At 32.0% G+C, this 17,784-nt stretch overlaps 1 protein-coding gene across 2 annotated transcripts in view; it reads left to right on the top strand.

Moving 5' to 3' along the window:
• The first annotated feature begins 13,573 nt into the window (after nucleotides 1-13,573).
• Nucleotides 13,574-17,784, top strand: part of LOC147074987 (facilitated trehalose transporter Tret1-like) — a 100,031-nt gene continuing 95,820 nt past the window's right edge. Inside the window, exon 1 of one of the 2 annotated variants that reach the window (XM_085942859.1) lies at nucleotides 13,574-13,911. The gene's annotated coding sequence lies outside the window, so the exon portion shown is untranslated. The remainder of the gene's footprint in view (nucleotides 13,912-17,784) is intronic. The other variant, XM_085942863.1, reaches the window with a different exon arrangement.

Raw genomic sequence — 17,784 nt, 5'->3', positions numbered from 1 at the left:
AGTGTGTTATGTACTAGGTAGGTATTTTAATATAATAATAAAACAGACGCTCGCAATGATGGACAGTTGGGAGCGCACCCATTCAGGAGCGATTTTTTTTGACGCAGATAACGCAATCGTTTCATCAGAAAATTTAAAAGGGGGCCTCGAAGCAGTACACCAAAATCTCCAAAAGAAACATAATTCTCATAAATTGAGTATAATAAATGATATTTTTCAAAACATAACAAAATCCATTTAACTAACAATAAAATATGAGCCCCTAGACAGAGAACGTAAACTATTAATAATTAATTTTGATGGATGTGTTTTCTGGTGTTTTCGTATTTTTTATCGTGGAGAGATCTATGGTGGAGAGGCTCAAAATCAGTCATAGCATTCACGTGTCTAAGTCCGTCACTACATCCATTGACATTCTAATCGATGCAGCATCTGAAGAATAAAGAAGGCCTCATAAACAATCCTGAGTATGCACATGGAAATGTAATTTCATCGTCATCGTCATTTTCCGGTAGCAAATCGGCAGTGTTGCCGTATTTAAAATAATTGTAAAAATAATAATTTTAATAATTTATAATAAGTGTTGCAAAGTGTCGAAACCACGGAACTCAGAAATAATGGGAACTGAAATACATAACGGGTAAGGCGATAGCAGGTAACCGACTCGAGTAAGGAAGAATCCGGGTTAAAGTTACACATTTATGTCAAGAATACGTTATACGTCGAATACTGGAAACTGCTTTCGGTTTATGCATTTACGCTCATTTAATGTTGGTGTATTACACACACTATTGCACGTTCATAATGCGTGCTTCTTTTCGTAGGACACTCACACATTCAAAACGTACATCTATGTTAAAAACTTTGCATCAAGATGCGGCGTATTGAATATAGCCTATCGGTATTCTATTTATTATCTGTTCTGTGGTCAAAATATACTATTTTCATTGGATTTTAGGACGAAAATTTAATAATAAAAAAAAAACATCCGGAGCTGTGGAGCACTACAAATTTCCAGTGCTTCGGGTAAAACCCCATTGCTCCATTGCTTCGTGTTCCGGCTCCAACTCTGTTTTAATTAAATTTCGGAATAACAACAGATTAGGTACTACATTATTTATTTATTAGCAATATGCAATCACTGTTTCAAATAACCAATAAACCGGATTGTTTAAAATTAAATAGCATAAAATGGTACAACAAACAATGAAATTAGCATAGATTGAAAATATTGTAATCATCAAATCGAATTTACTCACTGTAGATTATTCAAATCAGCTCAAATTATGCAAAATGGGTATATGAGGATGTGAGATTATAACGTTGATAAATTATGATGTATTATTGCTACATTTAAAAAGGTCGTAGCCCGTAGGTGTTGTGTAATAAGAGGAATAAACCTGTTTATACAGGTAGGTACGTACCTATATGAGAAAAAAAACAAGAAAAATATTAATATTAATTAGTTACATATGTACCTACTACTACTAATTAATATGCCAATAAGACACTCTCAGGTATATCTCGATTTTATGTGAGTAGAGTGATGGCTAAAGATGTAATAGATCATAACTAATTTTTACATAATATCTACTTTGGAGAAGAAAACTCCGTTTATTTTTTTTTTGCTATTTATTGTGTCAAGATTTCGAAAACAAAAATTATTATAAATCGATTATTATTATAGGTAACTGCTTATCAAACATGTAAATTTTGTTTGACAGTTTGTAGTGATATCCAGTGACGTCCCTAGCCAAAATGCCGCCCCTAGGCAGCGCCAAAATGCCACCCCATTTTTTATACAGTATTTTTTATCATCCTTCCATGACTCCAATATCTAATAAATATGTTGTATGGATACATTACTAACAAAATATATATCACTAAATCTAATTTAAATGCCATCTCTACTTCAATAGACAATATTGAGAGTCCACGGTTTTCAGATACATATAAATATACAACTGACAACTTTCAAAACTCGCGAGTGACTGGCAAAAATATTTGGATAAATTAATTAGGTAAGTATTTACCTACTGATAATTCAAATATAATTCTCAAATCTGCACGTGCCATTGCTGGTCATCAAGGATGTGACATCCAAGGACAAAGAAACACTCCGGTTAAACATACTGTGTTAATTATAAATACATTTTATTTCCAACCAGTGAGCTGATTTTTTTATTGGAGAAATATTTCCGCGATTATTAAGTTTAGGTACCTATTTATATATATACCTAATGATTCTTTTCGATTTGCCGCCCTTCGAGTAACTGCCGCCCCCAAGCGACGCTTAATCTACCTACCCCCACGGGACGTCACTGGTGATATTATCTTAGAAACCAATCATACGAAATGAGTCACTGCTCTAAGTAGTGATATATTAAATATAAAAATAGATGGTAGTAATGCTACCAAAGTATTCTACAAAAAATATTTGGTAGGATTACTGCCATCTGTTTTATGGTGTTAGAATTAGATAATAAAAAATTTGGATAATATAAATATATTGTATAATAAATAAAATCCCATTATACTTTCAAAGTACGAATAAATAAATAAAATATTTTTGGCGATCGACCTTATTGACACCCATGTAATAAGTGGTGTTATCAATTATCATCGTAATACTATAGCGGCAAGACGTATGAACCGATATATTATTATTTTAATAATGTTTAAATACTGACCAAAGCAGTCAGTTTCATTTTTGTTTGAAATTCGCACCTTTTAGCGCGTCAAATGCTTCAACGAAGAGGATGAAATTAATGCGGTCAGGCAGTAGCTGACAATCTGACATAACTACCTACTATTGATTATTTTTCTCTATAATTTTTGATCAGTTGCCCTTCGACCTTTTTAGCAGGTATCTGATCTAAAATGTATTGTTTTTGGGAGCGTGTTGTAATTTATTTATTTAGAAAAGAGTATTACGGCATTACAGCGATTGGCCAATGCGCCATAATACGTAATTCTCTCGAATATCGAATCCCTTTCAATAAGTTAAAATTCAACCATATAATGATGTGTAACAAGTTTCAAAATAAATTTGTTTAGTCGAATATGACCGTAAATGAAGAACCTATAATCAATAATAATTATTAATTTTTTTACCACTCCACTCCCTCGAATCGAACTCATGTCAAGTTTTCTGCCATTTACCGTAACGTGCCACAAGTCCTAGTGTGACAGTAAGTAGCTACAATTAAAAATGTTCTAAAAACTTCTAATTAATATGTAGATTTTATAGATGAAGGTGAAGCTTAATTGCTCAAGTGACATTTTCATTATCTAATTATTGGGATTTAGAAAAAAAACATACTCATTATTTTTTTCACAAGTACTGCGGAGGAATAGGACATCCGTAGATTTAATATAACATACATCATTCTTACTAAACAATAAACATTCAACAATATTCCTAACCGGGAACACAAACCTATTTTCTTGCATATGAGTGTTAAGAGTTATCCTATTCTATCTTTGAATTACTTAGGTACTTGAATTATTATTTCTTCGGTTTAACATGATATATTTCACACAAACACTGCAATCATCGAATTAGGTACTCGAGTGAACTCTTTTCTATGACACCTCATTTTAGATTTACAATTAATTATATTGCGTGCACTTAAATAAATAAATTTGTCTAGACTAGACAATGCAAATAGGTGCAAAATGAAGACCGAAATAGCGTAATGAAATCGGCATAGTGCCAGAGGCCAAATTTATTGCATGACATACTTTCCAATTTATTATTACTTGAATTGTATATTATTGTCATACGATTTAAGATTTCTTCAGAATCCAAGATAAGGCTAATCAAAGAGTTTGGACTATTGAAATAGGGTTTCTTCGAAATATTTATTCCTTATGGATAAATTATATTATACTTACCTAAAAAATAATTCGAAGATATTGGTAGTCTGGTAATTTATATGAAAACACTTGTGCAAAGTAAAATTATCCAATTCCTTTAGGTTTTAGGTCAATTCATAAATGGCAGAAAAGCATTCAATTCTTAGCACTTAGTATTTGGAAAACCAGCGATATTTATTTGAAAATAATTGATAATGATTCTGTTAGCTGACAATAAATAATGATTAAAATAGGACATAGCTTTCTGCAACTATAATTAATTGAGTTATTTGTGTTGCCAGCTGTTTTGGGTTATAAAAATGAAGCCAGTACCCACTATGGGTTATTGCACCCCTGGTGATGATGGTTGATATAATATATTTATATATATATACACTAAGATAAGATGGGATGTTCATATATAAGTATATATTATAATCTACATACATGTTACTAAATAATTACACGGCTTGGCTTAGCGCCCAATAAAAACTTTCTCTAATTACCTAAACTAGGATTGATCCAGTTATAGTTAGGACTAATTGATTATGTTAATTTAAAGATAGACGGTGCCCTGGTTAAATAATGAACCTTCCACACGAATTTTGGTAGAGTGCACTCTGAATATCAGCGATCTTATACATTATAATCGGTACTTAAAACATAACATGATTTATACATATATGTATTATTTTTAACAAAACAACGTGCAATGAGACTATATGACAGTGGTGTAGTTAGTAATTGAAGTGAAACAATCACAAATACCCAGGCTTTGAGAAAATTACATACTTAAGTAAACATATTATGTTGTGTTGTGACCTCACCGGGATCGAACCTAGGCCAGCGCCTTACGCACTAGACTACAAGGGCCACTTACAACCCTACAAGCTATTAATCGTTTCGAATAATTGCATTCTTCAATTCAATATTTCCATGATACCTAAACACAGAATATTGTTTTTTTTCAATTTAGTGGAGTTTCATTTCAATATTTCAAAATATTCCAAAGTTAAGATAAAATTTCTGGAAAATAATCCACTCACAACAATTTATTACAATTAGGTGAATTGGTTAAATTGAAGGTTGAAATGGTGAAGGCACAGTTAGATCGCATAGATCCAACAGTTGTATATTTCATTGATTTCAGAAATTTATCTACTTTTTATTTCCTTGTTCCACGCGGGCCAGGCTTGTTGAAAATAAATAAAATCGGTTTTAAAATTTATGTTAGTATTATAAATTATAATTTATGATAATCCAGTCTTTGTTTATAGAAAATTTACATGTTTATATTTATTTATCTATGGAGTAAGGAAAATGATGCTGTTATATCTGACCATGTAAAAGAAAACATGTTTTCATAATGTTTGCATTATTGTAGATTACGCGTGCAGAAAATTTCGTAGTATGCGACAATTATGTGTAAATAAATTAATCTATTGATTTATACTTTATCTACATTACTACATATGTATTTATTTATCTTCGAGCTATTCGAAATAATTACAAAGTTATACTGAATATCATAGAATAAATAAGAATTATTATAGACTCCAGAAATATGGAATATGACGTAAGAATAAACTGAGATTGAAATAATAATTATTATTAACAGCAGTATTATAATTAATACGATTGCACATTTCCTGAGACGTGGCGATAAAATAAAATCTACAGATAAATAAAGAAACAAATAAAAAATCAGTTATAATACAATTAACATGCTATTATTTTTTTTTAATTTCCAGCTTTTTTTATTCATCTGTAAATTTTATTTTTAATACCGCGTCTCAGAAAATGTGCAATCGCATTAATTACAGCTGCTGTTAAGAGGGGACATGCTCAGCGTAGGTCGAAATGGAACTTTTATTGCATTTTCAAACCATAAATCCTTAAACGTTGTAGATAATATATTTATATAATTTTGAAGCCTTGTTATCCTTTATATTTATTTTAAACATTTTATGACTGCAAAAAGTATTTTTATTACATAAAATAGTGTTCTTTTAAACCTCTCGCTCTAATGTTTTAGAATATAGTCATATTTCAGTACATGCATGTGCAGCGGTGTTAAGATTTTTTACATTTATTAATTTTTAAACGCATTTATAAAACCATTAGTATAATTTATGACGAGATAATTTTTGTAAAATATTTACGATAAAAAATTATATTGATAATCTCTGAGATCCCAAATTTGACAAGAATTAGGCATTTTATTATTCAAAAAATGGGCAAGATTAACATATTTGAAGATAATTCTAAAGATACTAATTATAAGCTATGTTTTTGACCATTCAAGTGTAATAAACATTCTACGAATAATGATTACTTTATAATAATTATTGACCTAAGTATAAGGTAGGTTTTTTTTGAAATACGCCATTTCTTTTGTCATTCCCCAGTGGTTAAGCTACAACATACGGCCGTATCCATAAATTGACAAACTAAAATTGAAGTAGGGAGTAAGATCATATTAACGCGCGTGTTTGAACTGATAAGATTTTTTATGACGACAAGAAATCCAATTAAATATACGAGTAGGTACATGTTTTAAGAATTTTTGAACAGACTATATTCTTAGAATATTGTATTTTATTAGGTAGTGATACCAAATAGCATAATGCCTAAATCCCCCATCAAAAATCCTCCAATCGACAGCGTTGGGAATATCATGATAATATTTTTGTAACTGTAAATGAGTCAAGGCTAGACCAGGATGCACAGCGAAACAAACAAAAAGAAAGTACCGTCATCTGTCTCTGGGCGGACGAAGGATCGAGTGTAGGTACGGTCAGTCGGCAACGACGCCTTTAAATACGATTTGCCACCTTTTTGCGCCAAAGCGTGCGTTTACAAATGTTATTAATAATTAATTGTTACTTGTCAAGCGAAATATACTTACAATGTCCCTGAATTCGTGTTTTTAATAAGTGTAAAAGTATAAATCAACACCCTACGTAAACCCATACCTATCAGTAGTTAGTTATCTTTTCTACTTAAAAAAAATGTTACCATGTAATTGTTTGTATGGTACGGTAAAATTTAAAATAAACTTTTCTGTATTATCTGATAACATTTACTTTTATTACAGATAACAACTACTTTCTTACATACCCACTTATTTTTAATAAGAACTGCCCAGTTCTTGGAACTGTGAAGATACCAAAAGATGCCAAATAGCATAATATTCCGGATTGTACCTACTTGGGTAATTAGAAAAATAGCCCATTGTTTCCGGGTTTTGGAGTATACTTAACCACATAACTAAAACACGTGTTAAAGAATTTGTTATTCTCAATAGTTAAAATGAGGGAACTCAGAAATAATGGGAACTGAAATACCTAACGGGTAAGCAGAACCAGGCAACCGATCTCGAGTAAGGAAAAATACAGAATAAATTTAAACACGTATCAAGAATACGTTCTACGTCGAATACTGAAAACTGCTCTCAGCTTATGCATTTACGCTCATTTAATGTTGGTATATTACACACACTATTGCACGTGCATATAATGCGTGCTTTATTTTCGTAAGACACTCACACATTCAAAATCCTGCTTCACCATGCGGCGTATTGAATATGGCCTATAGGTATTCTATTTATTATCTGTACTGTGGTCGCGATAGTTTAATTTACATGCTATTGTTGGCAGTTAATCCATGCACGTATACAGGCACTTTAACTATAGGTATAGATAATGAGACAGTTACTAATTTGGTACAGATAGAGACGTCTAATAATCTCGTATTCAGCTGTCAGCGTCTAGAACAAGTATTTGAATACATTTAAATATGCAAATTTATTTTCCATGTAAGTATTTTTTTTTTTTTTTTAAATAAGTATGCAAAATTATCTTCTATTACAGGCTTTACAGCACATTTCAACCAACACAAATTAAAAAAATAATTCCATAAGAAGAGCATACTGATGGAAGGTTATATTGAAATAACTTTTGCAATGGCTTGCACTGGATCAAAAACAAGTTGAATTTTTTTGGAGAATGAGATTGGCGAGACAGTCAGCACTTTTGTGTGTAAACAGTTATTGCCGCGATAGTTTTTACACGCTATTGTTGCCAGTAAATCCATGTATGTGTACAGGCGCTACTACACTATGAAGATTATTTATTTTCTATTATCAGAATATTCTACTTTTCGCGGTAAAATGATTTTCTTAAAAACCATGTCATATTAACTATGTTTCCCGCTTTCAGGACAGGAATGGCCATGCTTAATTCTTCTATTTTTAATGTCACCATACTAATGGTCCAAAACTGTCCATGAGTTTGCACAATTTGGTGCAGATGAGAAGGGACGACGACAGAATAACACAGGAAATAATATATTATTGTCCTGTATTGGCCAAAAAAAACGAAGGTATCTACTTATAATATTTTGCATGCTGCATTATATTCAGAATTATAAAATATTTTGTGTCTTGTATATTTATTATCTTGCTTGCCTTTTAGAATCATATTATCATGTGGGTATCTCATATTATTTTTTTCCAAGAAGGTGACATAATAATGATAATAATTAAACAAATTAATCTTGCCGAAGACTTATACCTAGGTCTAATGTCGTGTAAGTGAGATTTAATCTAACCAATGTCTCTCGTGAGTCTGCGATCTTCATATTACTCCATTGCAGGACGGATAATGGGTTTTCAATGATGCTGTATAGCAGTGACGTCCCGTGGATGCAGGCAGACTGAGCGTCACTTGGGGGCGGCAAATTGGGGAGAATCATTAGGTATGCATAGAAATAGCTACCTAAACTTAATAATAACGGAAATATCTTTCCATTAAAAAAATCAGCTCACTGATTGGAAACAAAATGTGTTAATTAACATAAAAGGTTTAACAAGACTGGATTTTTTGTCGGGTTCACGATGTCTAGTTTATTTCCGTTGCCCTTGGACGTCACGTCCTTGGTGACCTGAAATGACACATACAGATTTGCGAATTGATAGGTTCGTACATATGTACTTAGGTACCTACCAAATTTAAAACTTATCCAAATGTTTTTGCCAATCATTCAATCAATTCAAGCAGAGGTGGCATTTATATTATATTTGGATGACATAGTTACTGACTTTGCAACAATAAAGGCCAGGAAAGTTTTTTTTATTTTAATGGTCGAGGCTTTTTCTATAATCTAAGGGTTGAGTGTTGAGGCCATTATACTGTCACATGCTTTTGGGGCGCAATTTGTTTAGGGAAGTCACTGTGTATACTGCTCTTCTAAGGAAGAAGGCAGCAACTCGCAAAATTTGTGAAATTGAGATATGAATGTCATCCGTTAATTTTGAAAGCTATATATTCTGTTCACGTTAAAATCAATATTACCACTAAAATACTGTTAAAATCCTTAGTGAAAAAAAAAAGATCTTCTAAAATAATACATTTTTTTAGCAAAAAGGCAGCAATTGCACCTATTCATTGCAGTTACTGCTTGTTTATTATTACTTTGTTTGTATTTTAACATCCTACTAATAAAAATTACTACCGTTTTTTATTAATTCACAGTACTAAAGTTTGAGAAAAAACATGTCATGATGTCATTTATCTCGAAAGTGTGTAACAGTCAGTTACTGCCTTCTTCCTTAGAAGGGCAGTATAGTGTATATAGGTGATAAATATACTCGTGGTTAACTTATTTTATGGCACCATTAACGTTATGTGGAAGTGTTACAGTGATAACGTTTATGATTATCCTTATTAATTGAAATTTCACGTTTACGTCGTCTGTGTAATTTTTATGTTAGTATATTACATTTCTTTGCATTCGTCTTTAATTAAACCGTTTTTATTTTCTCTTTACATTGCTTGACAACCCGAGCTCCACTATCATTGTATTTGATTTCAGGTGCTGTGGTGCATTAGCCAATCGTTGCAATGCCTACTACTATTTCTGAAAAAATATTTGATTATTAAATCCCAATATTAATACGCGATCTTTCAGAGCTATTTTAAGTTAGTTAACACGGTAATACATTTGCGATATTTTATCTTAATCCAAAATACCTAACACGGATATCATTCGGAGGAATTCCGTATTGCGTCTTACTTGATTCCAAATGTATCCGATTATAATGTCCAATACTTAATTGGACATTATTTTACCCATTGGATATTCTAATCGGATACATTTGGAATCGAGTATATGTTAAAAATATTTTGCAGTACTACTCAATGACATTTGACAACTCCGCGGTCATCACTTATAATCGTTATAAACGAATATACTTACAGATAGGCTGACACTTGTCTTGATAGAATACTACTCATGCAATAAAAAAATATTGATAGTTACCAGTTTTGACTGTTAAGACATTTTCAACTTTTAAAACAAAGAAAATTATATTCAAAAACATCACAAATAATTTTATTGTAGCCTATCAGTTATTTTTACATTCGATATATTTTTTCACGGGTACATACCTAACCTACTAAAAAAATCTTTAATCTATGATAGCTGTATAATTTATAACATATAACATGGATGATTTATGTTGTCTAGATTCGACATTCTATTTTAGGCGTGAATTCGTTGGAAAGCAGATCAGCGCCGCAGGTGAAAACAACAAAGTTAAAACGATACTTATTATTGACATGTGTTACGATTTTTATCTAAACATACCTATATGAAAAATAATAAATGGCTAGGTTGGTCATTCAATAAATAAAATGTATAGGTAGATTGAACAATTAAGTTTTTCTGTTTTTATTTAAATAAAAGACCCTCAAATGAAATGAATGTTTAATATCTTACCCATCCCTAAACCGCATCATGTCCTATTAATTCTTAATCCATTCCCTCAATAATAAAGTGAACAACAATTTAATGTATGTATGAGATTGATATTCTGATAGATAGAATGATGTTTGATAGAGTTCGGAAATAAAAAGATAAATAAAAATAAATAAACAAAACTTTACAATGGTGCATTTAAGTCGGGCATGCATTCATTCATTCACGCATGCTAGAATGAGCGGGCTATACTTTTGTAGGATTTAAGCAGGCCCTTTCAATCGAAGGTTTATGTTAGTTAAAATTGTTTTAGAAAAATGTAAAATAATATAAATTAAAATCATCATTTAACGGCCGTATCTGGAGCTATGGGTTGTCAGTTCGATCCCGCGACTGGGCAAAAAAATCAACTTTTGATCCTGTACAAGTCGATCCAACAGTTATAAACTTCTATAATATGCTCCACTTATGATTGAAAATGATAATCGATTTTTTAATGTTGTTGGTTGAAATGCGCTGTAAAATATGATAATTTTACATTATAAACAAATTGAATATTTACATGCAAAATAAACGTATTATTTAAATGTATTCATATACTTGTTCAGAATAGACGCTGACTGCTAGATCCGATACTGTTAGACGTCTTTATTTGTATCATATAATAACAATATTTAAACAATAACATAGATTTAAATTTTTAGACACGTTACTTTTCTTTCGACGATGGGTTAATACAATGAGGTGAGTTCAAAACAGTTGACAACTTAAAAAATGTAAAATGAACAAAAACATTATGATGAAGTATTACCACGTCAACGCATATGTATTCAATTAATTTTAGTTACTGTCTGTTATAATATAGAGCCCAGTGATGCCAACCGTACTATAATTATAGTATTTGTACTATAATTTTGGTCCGCGTACTATGAATTATATAAAAGTCAAAAAATATTGTAATTTTGAAAATTCGGAAAATAAGTTCGCAATAGAATTTATCTAAAAAAAGGTCTCGTTAATTACTTTACGTGTAATATTTGTCTTCAAATAAAAAGGTCTCGTTAATCACCACCATAGTGTAAAAAACGGGATTACTCGATTTTGCCGGTAGGAATAAAATTTATCTAAAAAAAGCTCTCGTTAATTAGGTACTTTACGTGTAATATTTGAAAATGCAGAAAAGTATTGGTCATTCAATGAGTAGGTACTATATTTTTTGCGAGGCAATTTTGGAGGCTTTCCACTTTGAAAATATGGTAACACTGATAGAATCTGTGTAAACGTCTCTTGGTAACATTGACGTACACGCCAATCTCATTCTTCAAGCATGATCGAACACGTTTGTTGTTGTTGTGCGGTGCAATTTGACAGGTTCGGACAGGTTGTGAAAATCGTTAAACATGAAATAGCTTTGCGCGGTGTAGTTCGTATTTTTTCCCGTCAGGTTCACTACTATATTTCTACTGCGCATGCGCACATCGTGCAGGTTGAAACTATCCCGTGAAAATTCAGAAGTCGTTAACTTTTTTGATCCGTGCATGCAGCCTTGCAACTTGCACGATAATACATGTTTATACTTGCATTTGCTTGTTGCGGCCGCGATAATACGTAGTTCCAGCAGTAAATCCATGGACATGCAAACGGGCTATTAACTTTATACGGTCTACTTACCACTATCCATATAATATTCCAATTAAATTACCATTTCCTATATCCGATATTTTCTGTTATTTTTTTCAGTCATAATTTTTTTTAGAAATTTATCGTTAATGAAACGTTTTTTGTTATCTACTAAACGAAGAATTAATATCCGAGATGTTAAAGCCTTGATACAAGTGTGCGCTAACATAGATTTGAGGCGGAGCACAGTGTAAAGATTATTTAAATATAATTACCCATACTATACTTTAAACACGCATTGGAAAAACAAGATTTTAATTTTATCTAGCCGCAAGGTTTGAACATGTGGTTCATCTATTTAGAAAGAGACATTCTGTCTATGTGTCAGTTGTCATGAATGTTTTTTAGAAGCGCCATAAACGCCTGAAAAAACGCTGGCACACGCTAAAGCCTCAATTACATTGAGCTTCTTTACGAGCTGTTTATTGGCGAATTTAAAAGCGGGCGATTCAGCTACTGCTATTTGATGATTACACACAAAACTTTCCATTCGCTGAGAAGCCACAAGCCAGCGACTATTTTGACGGAACGTAGTTCGTTTTTTTACCGGGAGGTTGGTACTGCGCTCTACTGCGCAGACGCAGTAGGCCCACACGCCGACGTGTAGCGTGTAAAGTTGACCGGCTTTCAACTTTTCTCGGTAGAGTGTTTACAACCTGCTTATTAGCTTATTCGATGATTACACTGGGCGACTTTACAGGCAGATTGTAAATTCGCCAATAAACAGCTCGTAAAGAAACTCAATGTAATTGAGGCTTAAGCCCCAAAAAGTGGCGCCAATTTTTGGCAAGTATGTGTGCGTTACATCTAAATGACATGTATGTAAATAAAAAAACAAACATTTGGGGCGGGCGTTTGTGTCGCTTTTTAAAACGTTAATGTGTAAGCATTACTGGTCCGGAGCTGGCGCATTACTATAATTGTTACTATAACATAATACATAATGAATGAAATAATATTATCTCTAAAAGCCGGTGTCAATAGTTACCATTTCGCATGACACATGAAAAACAACTTGTGAATTTGTTAGACGCGTATTCGAAGACGTGACCCACGAGTTTCTACCACTCGACCACGGCGGGTACATTATTACAATTTGTTATTAATGCAGTTTAAAAAAATTCAAGTCACAGGGACCGTGTTCGGCTTGCAAACCGTCAGTTTAACATCCCCTAAAAATTGTTGGAAATCCTACTCGATGCTTAGCAGGAAGAATACACCGCTCTGATATTATCTGCTGATGCGTGATTCCAACTGTTGGAACAAAAATAATTTTAGTATGCACTCGAACTTTGAGCCGCGCGCATGCGTTCGTGAACGAACTGTTTTACCGACCGATTCGAAATTCGAATTTCTCGACAATATTTTTATTATTTCGATCGTGGAAATATTTTGGCGCGCGTACAAATCGCCTTTTTTATTGTTGATTAGTTTATCAAACGGGACTAAACGTGAAGGAATGTTGATATGAAAAAAGTAATAAATCTTATTTTTAATGCGAATAATAATGATATACCCAGTTGGTGTGTGAATCTATGTTTATGTTTTGTTTTGATTAAATTTGTGGATGAAATGGGTGTATGATATTGATGAAGATTGAAGGCACAGACACAGGTATGTTGGCTGATAAAATCTAATTGAATGTATTACCAAGCTACTAATTAAATATGTACTTATATAAAATTTAAAAATATTATTCATTTATTTTATTAATTGTAATAGCATAGCATAACAGATCCCTTATATTATTTTACAATAAAATGCACAACGTACTTTTGACACCTATAAATTCTATTTAGTAACCTATTTAGTACCTATGGTAGGTAGTCAGTGGCGTAGTCTTTTTCTATGATGGAGAAAAAGCGGTGTACTCCGTCAAAAAATGTCAAAAGTTTAAAATTCCAATGTAAAAAGTGAATATTGAAATTCAGGTAACGCAGTCATCACTACAGTTTTGACACCGATTAATTGCAATTTATTTCGCAGGTCTAATATTCGTAAGGGGTATCTATGCTTGTCAGTGCATCGTGTTTCTACGTTTATAATATCGCCACTTTATATGATATATAATAAATCTAAACTTTGGTAAAATGTTGACAATTTTACGTTTTACTGTAATAATTGCACTATTTTTAAATTGAAATTGTATTAATTTATTTTTTATAAGTACCTTAAACATTAAAAATCCGGGTCTTGTCGATTTAGTGGAAGCCAACAGCAAATAAATTTTGAAAATAACCGATATAAATACTGGATTATTTATTAGGTTAGGTTATCGTTACCATTCTTGAATTATTATTCATGAATTTTTCCGATATCGCCTATGAAAATTGCCACTGTCCTCACCTGGCTTCCAGACTTGTACCATGAAAATTCAATAGCTACCTATTTATTTATAATTTATACTCGAGGTTGAATACATAGATACTTATAAATGATAAATAATTATATGTAATTGATCTGAGTTGTGTAAGTACTACATGAATATTTTTCAGCGACCCGGATTTCATATACTATTTTTTTTACAGTCAATTATACGGAATTTAAATTCATGCAATTATTCAAGAACATAATTAATATACATAGTAAATATTAATTATTAAATAACTAAGTATATTGATTGAGCGAATAACAGCAAATTGAAGTAGGTACCTGGTACCAGGTACAGTATAATTCAAGAGATCTTCCTTATTCATTTGAATTTTACTATGGCCATGGCATCTGATTTGAGGACAACGTCACTTCACTAATAAAAGTAATGAAAACTGTTGTTTGTAAACATAATTTTATTATCATTTGAACAATAATTATTAATGTGCAGTAATACACATATAAACAATGTGTCATAAATCGTCAAAATATTATCGGTATTGTGCTTTGTGCATACATAATATTTCATTGTATTACTTATATTAAATTATAGCACCGGTAAATGTGGTAAAACACGATGACTATTGACCGATATTTTTTTCATAATAATCACCAAAACGTGCAACAAAGTTATAACTACCAAATCTAACTATATGTGGTAGACAAAAAGAAATTCTAGAAAAAAAATAAAGACACACTAATTGAAATACCGTCCTCCCTATATCACTACATACATTTAAATTCATTACCCACGATAATAGCCCGTTTACACGTGCATGGGTTTATAGCTGACAGTGCGTATTGTCGCGGCCATAACAAAAATAGGCACGTTTAAACACGTATTATCGTGCAAGTTGCAAGATTGCGTGCATGGATCAAAAACATTCAGCAGCTTCTGAATTTTCACGCAATAGATGGAGCAGAGCAGATACCCAAAACTGAGATCATCATACACTCAGGTGTTCTGTGACTGATTTTACAGAGACTTTCTAATAAAAAGAGAATTTTTTTAAACGCAAAAGAACGAGAAAAGATTAATACAATAAAAATGCGAAAGCAATTTTCGGTGTATTACTTAATGACGGTCAGGTCATAAAACACAAGGTGTACCAAACCCACCGGGTGTCCTCAAATATTAGTCATATATTGAATGCGAGTTTTAATTACATGACAAAGTATTGAAAATAACTTATCCTGTAACACGTGTTTAAGTTTATCCCGTATTTCTCCAGACTCAAGAATTCTTACGGCCGCATCCAGAAGGCAACCTATGTTCCTTATTTCTGTATTCTCTACCTACAAGTAGGTTCTATTTATTATTAACATTGTAAATATATGAAATAAATAAGTAATTTGTTAACATTTATGTAGTGTAGGTAGGTACTACTAACAACTAACCTAATCTAACTACTTACTTCATAAGGTTTAGCTTTGGATAGTGCATTCCTAATTTAAACGTACCTACTCATTGCCGACTCAAGTAGAAAGCCGATACATTCACAACGAGTGGTCCTACCTTTTCCGTCCCTCCCGTTGAGGTCATTGCCTGTCATTGTTCTATAGAGTGCTCATACTGACGCGTCTGTCGTATTCACAAATGGGATGGGTTGATTTGGATAGATGAGCTACATGATAAATAATACACACCTTCTACAATAATGTGATGCTATGTCAATGCTACATATTTTTTTTAAATCGATATTATTACCGGTTTTGTGTGAAGGACTAAGAGACTGACTGAATCTGACTTTAAGAGTCAAGCAATCTGGGATCTGATTTTGATAGCTGAACAGTGGACCACTCATTGCTTGTGCAAAAAGTTATGCTCAGGCTTTATTGATCTAAAGATGGCGCTGACCTACTGCATGTATTTATGTATACGCAGCAAAAATAAGGTTCATAGGGTATCATTTCAACCAGGTACCAACAAGACAGTCATTGGACTTTGGCGAAACCGAAATCAACAATTGACACACTTAGTAATAACATGCGAAACCTTTTAAAGTGGGCGAAACAACATTATTATTGTAATGACAAATTGATATTTTTGACGTAGTAGTTCGATCACAATATGTTTTTGTTGAACTAATAAATAATATCTTGAGCTTTGACCACACACAGCCTAGTTTTTTTTTATCTGACGTATAGAAGGAGCACCCTAATCCAAATTTAATAGTTTTATAACGTTTTTTAAGACCGATACATTAAGCTGTAAAATCAGATAAAAATAGTCTAAAACCTGTTTTTATTTGTGCAAAACAGTATACAATTATAATAATACTGTGTTTATTATACACATAACAATGATTATAGAAACAGTGTCAGAAATACAAACCAATATAGTATCTGCATAAGCAGTTTCTATTGATACCATTCTACTACTTTTAACAGAATAAGCAAAATATTAAATCTTTGATAAATTAGACCATTTTTTTATGATGACAGCTGATATTTCTAATAAGTAGGTAGGTATTTTGTTATATTAGTCTGCAATGTGATCATTTTGCAATATAACGGTACATTTTCTATTTAATTCGAGTATAAATAATATTTTGTAATACTTCAGAAACACACATATTAAAAAAATAAAAAATAAAAATATACCGAATGTTACGTGAACCCACAACCGTCGCAATCTAAACACTAAGCTTTATCACGCTACCGATTATCTCTAATTATATCGAAATTTAGGGTCTAGGACGATTTGGCACCGGGACAACTGGACGCCATGGAATTCGAAAATAAATAGACGTTAGGTACTTATAGATACTTTAAAAAATATATTTAATATTATTATTTATATTTAAATGATTATATTATGATTTAATATTTGGTGATAATGTAAATGTGCAGACCTAAATAATGATTTAATCGTGCATACCTATGTTTAAGTTCCAACGAAAAAAGAGTTTTTTATTTTATATAAAGCTTTAGGCATGGTCATTCTCAATCCGCAATAAAGAATACATTATGTTAAGAGTAAAATAAACTAAAACTACTAAGAAGTAGATAGAAACTGATTAAAATACCTCGTCTACGTTCTGTATGCGTCTCTACGACAGTGCGGCGTTCAATTGTCCGGAGTCCAGTCGTCCCATTCCCGAAATTTATTAGCAA

Source organism: Rhyacophila brunnea, unplaced genomic scaffold, assembly GCF_057557595.1.
Source record: "Rhyacophila brunnea isolate RB1 unplaced genomic scaffold, BYU_Rbru_1.0 scaffold_15, whole genome shotgun sequence".
Classification (NCBI taxonomy): Eukaryota; Metazoa; Arthropoda; class Insecta; order Trichoptera; family Rhyacophilidae; genus Rhyacophila; species Rhyacophila brunnea.
This window is presented reverse-complemented; position numbering and strand designations above follow the sequence as displayed.